Source organism: Vicia villosa, unplaced genomic scaffold (assembly GCF_029867415.1).
Source record: "Vicia villosa cultivar HV-30 ecotype Madison, WI unplaced genomic scaffold, Vvil1.0 ctg.001361F_1_1, whole genome shotgun sequence".
In the NCBI taxonomy this organism is placed as follows: domain Eukaryota; kingdom Viridiplantae; phylum Streptophyta; class Magnoliopsida; order Fabales; family Fabaceae; genus Vicia; species Vicia villosa.
Genome location: NW_026705590.1, coordinates 185,234 through 194,997, shown reverse-complemented (window position 1 = coordinate 194,997; position 9,764 = coordinate 185,234).

Sequence of the window (9,764 nt, the reverse complement as noted above, 5' to 3'; positions counted from 1 at the left end):
GGCTTTGTGCCATGGTCAGTTGTACCATAAAAAGAATGAATAAAGCTTTTGATAAGAAGGTTTGACCTCGTGTATTCAGAGAAGGCGACCTCGTGCTCAAAAGGATCTTGTCTTTCACCTCCGATTCAAGGGGCAAGTGGACTCCTAAATTTGAAGGACCATATGTTGTTAAGAAAGCCTTCTTTGGCGGTGAATTAATTCTTGCAACTATGGATGGAGAAGAGATCCCACGTCCCGTGAATGCTGATGTAGTCAAGAAATACTTCGCCTAAAAAATAATAAAAGAACAGCTCGCTAAGTTGAAAACCCGAAAGGGCGGCTTAGGCAAAAAAAGTGTCTCGGTGGATTGAATACCCGAAAGGGCGGTTGTCGCGCGCTCGGTTTTTTACTACCTCTCGTGTGAGAGATACAAACTGACTCTTCTTTTGCTTTTGAGTTTTGAAAATCAGAGAGTCGCCACCGACTTTTATTTTATCCAATTAAGGAAAGGTTTATAAAAGAAACAAAAAAAGACCTTTAAGAGATTTTGGGTAAGGGGGTAGGTTATACAAAGGGAAGGTATTAGCACCCTTTGTATCCATTGTTATCCATGGGCTCTTAATTGCTTAGCTCACTTGTTTGAATCGTTTGTCTTGCCTTGAAATGCTTGTATGTGGTCTTAAAATTCATTTTGTAATTGACTTTATAATGATCCTTGTGCGGATGTATACAAAGTGTTTTACCTTTCGAATGATGTTTTGAAAAAAGAACGTTAACTTCGTAATGATCCTAGTTTGGATATATACCAAGTATTGTCTTTTTTGAAAGTTTTATTTTTTTGAAAAAAAACAATGATATATGAGGCATTTGTTTGTTTTGATTTGAGCAAGCAATTAGGAGGTCTCCCCTAAGTTTATAAGGTCCTTTCCTATTTCCTTTAGAAAATTCTCCTTTTACCGAATGTAAACAAAGGTTCGATTTTGCATTTGAAACAGTAGAATTTGGATTTTGAAAAGAGTAACAGAGGGATTACCCTAAGAGGTGCAAGTGTGATTGTGTTTTGATTCAGATATTTTTGTCTTTGAAGTTAGTGATCTAACGTTTCGGTTTTTATCTTTGACATACACGCAGTTTTATATGTACTGGAATTAAAATGCGGAAATGTAAAATGCGGAAAGTAAATCTACGCTATTACATCGATTGTGCGGGAAATGTAAACTACACTATTTACATGACTTTGACAACCTATACACTTATCTAGGAATTTAAATTGCAATAAGATAAAAGAAATATTTTTGGTTTTTTGGATGGTTGATTTTAATTATAATTAATGCATAATTAATTTAATTAAAATGAGAAAAAGGTAGAAATAAAATTTAAACCTAAAAATTAAGTTTAAAATATGTTCATATTGCTTGTTAATTAATTTTAAAATAAAAACTAATTTTTTGATTTTTTGAAGTTGTTTTGAAAATTAATAAGTTAAATTAACATATAATTATATAAACAATTATATAAATAATTAAAATTTAAAGGGAAAAATATTCTAAATATGTACAAAATTAGTCTATAATATATAAACTAAATTTAATAAAAAAGAACAATTTTTTTCTGATTTTTTTGATTGGTTGAAATAATTAAAAAGCAAATATATAAATATATACTAATTAATTAGACAAAATATTTTAATTATTAAGAAAAATAAAATATTATTATGTCAAAAAATAATAGATTATTTTATAAACCTAAAAGTGAAATTAAAATTATTTTTGGATTTTTGAAGGTATTTTTAATTAATTATGCAAGAAAAAACAAATTAATTAAGAAAATATTAATTTATATGATTCAGTGTGGCAAGCCCCTAGGGTCTATGGTGAACCTGCAAAACAAGGAGCGTTAGATGAGAGAATGAGAATGATCTGATGGTCATAAATGCGTGGCACATGGAAATAGCCTAGTCAGCGAAGCATCAAATCCAAGGATAAAACAAAACGCGCGTTTTTCAAATTGGCCAATCAGATGGCGCCACGCCTTCGTCTTCAACCTCTAGACTTCACTTTTAACAGCGTTTTTGTCAAAAAACGCTGTAATAGATGAACTTCATCCCTGCAAAATAGCGAATAGGGGTAAACATGCACAAAAATTTTCCGCGACCTGTCCATTCTATTCGTCATGATCCAATGAATTCAATCATGCCATTATTTTGGTCTAATTTTGCCTCTAGCTAAAAACCCCAAAATAGAGTTGAAGAACCCTAAAATGTTATCTTCATGGATACGTGACCAAACTTCAATTAATTATCCAGAAACGATCAGAACAATAAACTAAGCTCAAATATATGTCTACATCTTGTTAAACATGCATGAATGATCAGATATGAGGTGATTTATGTTTGAACAAACCGTGGCTTGTGTGGCTCGATTTGTGAGGCTTTGATGCTTAAAACTTATTTGGATAGGTTCAATGAAGTTCAGAGATGATGTTTGAACACTTAGTTTGGATTGAAACTAACTGAAACTTAAAATTCGAATTTTAAATTTCTTGCAAAATTTCAAGTGTGTTACAAGTGTGTTACAAGCAAGAGTATGGTTCTGAATTCGTCTCCCTTGCTACTGAAATGTTCTACTCCATTTATAGACCATAGAAGTACTTAAAAACTAAGCTACCAAGCATTTATGGCTTTGTTGAATTTTTGACTTTTTTAATAATATGTAGCTTTGAATTCAAGCAACCATGGCTTGATTTTCTTCAACCTCCTGCTGTACCATCTCTTTGGGGCAGAACTTTGAATGTTTCTTGATGACTCATGCTTAAGATCAAAGCTACATAACATTATCTTGCACCATTTCTTTTCAATTTAATCTTAAATGCAATAAAATTAAACCAAAAAGAAATAAAATGTTATGGGCCTTAGGTTGGTCGTGGGAGGCCCTTAGCATTGTTGGGAACATGTTTGGATCATGTAAACTTGGCCCCTTTTGGAAAAAAAACACTTTTGATCAATGTTAGTTTCATGCATTTTCCCAAAAAATAGCCAACTTCAACAAGGCATAAATCCCTCAATTTTTATCATATGAAGGAGTTCTTGTACTTTTTAGAAACCTCAAGATGTCCTCTACAAGCCACTTTGGAAACTTTTTTTCATTTGGAGAAGTTATCTTGATGTTATGGCCTTTGACAAAAAACCACTTTTTGTTGACTTTGAAAATGCCCTGTAATGTCTGAGCTCATATTTTTCAAATGGTGAATCCAATGACCATGGGACCAATTGCATTTGAAATATAATTGAATTTCCTTCAAAACAAGCTTTGGTTGGAATTTTTTGAATGAACGATGAGAGAGTTATGGCTGGTCAAAGTTCAGTTGACTTTTTAGGAGAAAACCCTTATTTTGAAACTTAGGGTTTTGTTGATTTTTGATCTTTCCTTGATGAATTATGATCAACCAATGATCAAATGATGAATATTTTGACAAAATATGGATGTTGACAAAAAATTTCATTTTTGACTGTCTGTTGACTTTTCGGTCAAACTGGTCGTCTGTTGACTGTTTGAGCTGCTGACTGTGCGTCTGAGCGAATTGAAGTTTGAAAATTTGTATGGTGGTATTTTGAGATATATGGAGATCCATGAAATCCATTTGAGGTCTCAAAAAACTTGTTCTCCTGAAAAAAAAACAAAAACCCTAGTTAAGGACTGTTTGTGTAGGAGACAGTTGAGCGTACCTGATTTTTGTGCAGTGCTGAGTCTCTGCTGATCATGTGATTATCAGAGGACTTCTAGAACAAAAATCTTGGAATTTTGAAATGCAAAAGATTGATTTGATTGATGGTACAAAACACGGAGAATTGCACTATCAGCGGGTTTGACTGTAAACTGACTGTTCAGGCATTAATGTAGCAGTTAAAGTGAAAATTCAACAGTTAAAGTTAATTTTTTCTTTTTGTTTTTTGTTGTCTTAATGGTGAAAATTTATTTACATGAGTGGTTAAAAACACAGACATAATAAATAAATAAAGTATACCGTACGCGAACGAAATTACCGATAATAACCCTGAAAAAGATTTAATGCACAGAAAAATAAATATTTAACTGGCAGAAAACACACAAAATATTATCTGGATAATTAAACTACAGTACGACAAATAGTACGACATTTAATACTGACGGTACAAATATTACATAATATAATGAACAGTACGACAAATAAACGGTACATTATTTGAAAACAAAAGATACGACAATCTTTAAGAATGACGATTAATAACCCACGCTATAAATAATAATATATAGATGATTGGGAGTATAAACATGGCAGGTCCGCATTTCTCAGGACTATGCAGACAGAAGAAAGACATGACCACCGTAGAAACAGTGATGACTATAAGAAACAGTGTATCCACCCACTTTGCCATTTTGCTGGGGAAGAAGAGAAGATAAATAGGAGGTAGAAATTTGAGGGATGAGTTGAAATTTGATGTGAGAATTTATGGAAAAAATGAGAGGTATTTATAGAGTGAAAAGAAGGATAGAGACGTTGGGGAATGAAGTGATTCCGTACAAAAAAGGAAAATTTGAGTGGTAGTAGGATTTGAAAGAAAGTGTATGGTAGGGTTTGAAAAGAGAGATATATAGAATAAAGTTAGGATTTGATTTTGAAAGAAAGAGATTTGAAAAGAAAGGAAAAGATTTTGAAAATAATAGAATATAGTACAAAAATTAGTGGGAAACAAAAAACTAATAATAATTTACTTGTTATCAGTACAGTATGAATCCCCGGACTCTGCGCCTGCAAAAAGATTTAATTCTGTACCAATTGCGTCAGTGCTATTTATCTGCAAATAAATCTCAAATAAACAGCGTGTATGAAACGATAAACAGTAATTGGCGTTTGCGTAAGAATAAATTCAACAGCAAACCAAAATACCGTATAAGAAAAATTCTAAAAATCGAGTATTCATGAAATCAGGATATTTGTGAAATAAAATCCAAGATTATATGAAACTCCCAATTTTTTAGACAAAAGTCTGTTGCCTTCTTTCTGAAAAAGATGCGGGCAAATTTTGGGGTATAACAGTTACCCCTATTCAATCTTCTTAAACCTGAAGAGACTGTTTGGAATCTGAAGGTAGAAGATGATTGAATATTTTAGATGCCCTGAAAATTTGCACTTACCTCCACCGAAGTGATGTTGGAAATTGCATTTGAGTATTGTCTGAGAGATGTTGTTGGCAGATCATAACATTACCTGAGATGGGCTTTCAGATGCCATCTATTGAATGTATTGATGGTTTGTTCATCAGAATGAATCCTTTGATTATATCTTGATGAAGGATTTGAAAACCTCTGCGTTGACCGTTTCGGAACCGTCCAAGGTTACCGCTTTAAGTCTGGGAGGCTGATCGTTACGGAACTGTCCAAAGTTTCCGTTTTAGATTTTGAAAGTTGATCTATGAGGAACTGTCTGAGGTATCAGCTTTAGATCTTTGAAGGTTGATCGTAGTGGAACCGTCTGAGGTATCGACTTAGATCTGATGGTAGATCGTTGAGGAACCGTCTGAGGTATCAGCTTTAGATCTTTGAAGGTTGATCGTAGTGGAACCGTCTGAGGTATCGACTTAGATCTGATGGTAGATCGTTGAGGAACCGTCTGAGGTATCGACTTAGATCTGATGGTAGATCGTTGAGGAACCGTCTGAGGTATCTGCTTTAGATCTGATGGTAGATCGTTGTGGAACCATCTGAGGTTTCTGCTTTAGATCCGAAGGTAGATCATTAAGGAACCGTCCAAGGTATCGACTTAGATCTGAAGGTAGATTATTAAGGAACCGTCCAAGGTATCGACTTTATATCTTTGATGGTAGATCTTTAAGGAACCGTCCAAGGTATCGACTTAGATCTATGTTGCTTGGTATCTTTTTTTTAGTTGATAGGTGCTTTGAAAAGAAGGATCTCTTCAGAATGAATCTTTGGCTTGATTATATCTGAAAGGAACGTTCGTCTGAATAGAATTCAGGGGAACACTGCATGTGATTGAGAACAAATCTGCTGAGGATATTCGTCCACCTGAAAAAATCAAGTTAGTGACATGCAATGTCATGATTGTCATACCCTAATTTTTGACCCCCCTGAGATGACATATCTTCAGGATTTTTCATCAGGTCAAGACAAGTACCCAGAGCAGTCATTTCTCCATCTGGTACCTAATCGAGGATGCTCAAAGACAAGAAAGCTCAGGCAAAGGATCAATCAATACAAGGATTAGTCCCTAATACAATCATGAGGCTCAAAGACTTCACTTTTCTCATCTATGATTGATTAGACATCCAGTCATATGAGTACAGGTTTACTCAGGTCGCCAGACTAGGGTTTTGAGCCTATCAAGGACTGAAATCAGGGATCACATTTGGGAAACCCTAAAAAACCTCAGAGGGTCATTCAAAGACATCAATCATCTTCAAATAACTCATATTACAAGGTCTACTGGACATCACACTTCAATTCAAAGTCTACAGTCATTACTTTCACATGGTCGACAAATTAGGGTTTTGACCTAATTCATCAAGATAGTTGACTTCTGATCAGGGCATGAATCCAAAACTCAAGACATGATTCAAGGATCTCTACTACCTCCATATAATCCATTTATATCATCCATTTGTGGAGAAGATCTTATTTCTATACAAAAGCCCAAAAATTCACTTTGTCAGGAAAAAGTCAACTGTGAAGGATCATCATTGACTTTTAAGGTTTTTGGTCAAAAAATGACTTTCAAAGATCAATATCATCAATATATGGATGTCAAAGTCATTTGGCCAAAGAAATTCAAAGAAATTCATCAAGGAGCGAAAAGTCGGGAATTAGGGTTTTTGAAGGTATGGTGAGATCTCAAAATTTCACCTACACAACTCAAAAAACTTCCAACATGAAAGTTGTAGATCTTGCAAAATAAAACAACATCTTACAAAGGAACTTTTTTCAAAAGATCAACCATTTATGAAGTTTTGGAAATTTTGAAGTTTAGGTCATAAACACTTAGAAATTTTTCTAAGTGTTTTAACCTAGTTTTCATCCAACTTTGGGCTCATTTTTCACAAATTTCCTAAATGATTCTGAAGAAGACATAAACTAATGATTTGAAGTAGATGTTTAGGGCTTTCCAAATTGTGTTCAACCTTCTCCAAATTCAATTTAAGCTAGGAGTTATGCTTGTTCAAAGTTGGCCTCATGAAGTAAAATTATAGGTCATGGACACTTTTGGACTTTGCAAATTTTGTGCAAATAACCTCTCTTATGGATGCTACACGACCCATAACACATCTGAAACCATGCCATGCATTCATTTTCACCATGCCATAAGGATTGAAGAAGATTCTAAAAACAAGAACATGTGATTATGTAATGATTACATTTGTGAATTTATGGCAAATTGATGAATCACCCAAGGAATCTTCTCACCAACCAATTAGAGCTCATTTCTGGCTCAGAATTGTCCCCTAAGATCAAGCAAAATCGAGGGCCAGGGGATTGATCAAATGGAATCAAAATTCTCATCATTGCATAAGAGATATTTGCAAAATTCCTTCATGGCTAAGAAAGCAAATCAACTTCACTAAGGAATCTCACTCCTCTGCAGCTATACTGATCCATTTGCCTATAAATACAGATGCATTCCTCATTCAAAAACACACCAAAGCAACCATATTACTTGCTTTCTCTTTCTCTCCTCTTGTTCATTGTTTTTCAAAGTTCTTTGGCAAGAAGAATCGATTTCTTCAAACCAAAGCTTATCTTTGGGAAGTGAGCATTCTAACATCTCAAGGGAGGTCATTTGAGGTGATCCAAGCACCTGGATCACTTCTGTAGGTGGAGGAACACCATTGTTGCTCTCACTTTGGAGCACTTGCAGTTGGAGGTCCATGGAGTGATTCAGAAGGTTTCAAGGCAAGCCAATCATCCAGACACACTCCTCAGGTCATAGTGAAGCTAACCAGATGGCTGCAGCTCATCTGTAACTCAGGATTCAACAACCTCCATGTCCACTTGAAGCTCAAATCGAGGGAGGTCCATAGAACAATTCAGAAGGATTCAGGCTACAATAAGCATCCAGTTAGCATCATTGAGTCTCAGGGAAGCTATTGAGATCATTCATTCAAACCCAGGTGCTCTCAATCATCCTCACGATCTCCATTTTCAGAGGTAAGTTTCTGAACTTCACCTCTCTAATTTAAGTACCTTTTGTGAAATAGCTCGATTCTATCTTGTTCAGCATCATCAGAGGATTGAAAACCCTCTATCATCATCCATTTATCTTTCAGTATAGTCATTTAATTTGATTTTGAAATTTTAGGGTTCTTCACGATTTCTGATAAATTAGTTAGATGTAGTTAATGATAGTTCATGTTAGTTACATATTTAGAATCGTGAGTGAAATTAGAGCAAGTTTCGTGTTTACATCATGACAAATGGTTGAGAAACGAGTGAGTTCAGAAATCCAAAAATGGAGAGCTTGAGGTTGAAGACGAAGATGGTGGTGGCGCGCAAATTTGAATTCTCAGGGCAGGGTTTATTTTATTTTGAATGGTATGCGTTTTATTAACGACTAAACAACTTGCCCTAGTGGCCACACATGCGCCCTTAGTATCATCATGCCACAAGTCTGGGGTTCGAATCCCCCTCGCCCCAGACTTTTTCATCCTTTTATTTTTTTCAGATTTTTCTAACTTGTTTTTAAAACAAAACCAAATGCGCGCGTGTTATAGTCACCAACTGGCGTTTGGCTCAGTGGTGTTGTTTTGAGTGTGTGGCTATAAGGGCGTGAGTTCAAGCCTTGCTAGGACCAAAACCTATTTTTTTTATCACTTTTCTAACTTAATTCCTTCACAACTTTAACCAATTATTTAACTTATCAAATTAATTCATTTTGACTTCATTTTTTAAACACTTGTTGATTAATATATATATTTTATAAATAATCAAAAAAATCATAAAAATATTATTTATTTCATGTATTTTAATTAGGTTTAAAATAGTATGTTTTAAATGTTTTCTTAAATACTTTAAAATATATATATTCATTTTGTTTTAACCTAATTACTTTGTGAATAATGTTATGATAAAAACCCTATTTATTTAGGTCTTAATTAGGTATAGATTTCATCTTTGCCTTAATTAAGTTGACTTTTGTCAATCTACAAAATTGTTTTCAATCTCCGATTAAACAGACGATTAAGGTTTTCAAACAACAAAACCTTATATCATTTCAATCTTTTCTTCAACTGTTTTCATAAACAGTAAATCATTTTTTAAGTGGGCCTCTAATAGAGTGTAAGTCCCAAAAACCTTCTCTTCTTAGCTTGTTTTCAAAACTGTGTTTTCAAAATCTTCTTTCTGTTTTCAAAACATTCTTCTGGTATTTGAAGGGCATTATTCCCGGTGAAACTCTTCAGATACCTATGTGACCTTTGTCCATCTTCACTTCTTCTGTTTTCAAAAACCATTAACTGTTTATCATATACATTCAACTGTTATCAACAAAAACAACAAAAATTACTGTTGAGGCTCTGTACATACTTCTTCAATGGCCTCCACTCCATCCAGGTTAGGCTTTACAAGCTTTCAATTTACAGTCTTTATTTAAATTACTGTCAAATATAAACTGTGCATTATATTAGTTTAGAACTACGTTTGAGTATAAACCTTAGGACAGTTAAACTATATATATATTATAGGAATATGACCTAGGATTGAGAATGTCTTCCCGGTGAAGGCTCTTTCCTAATTAGA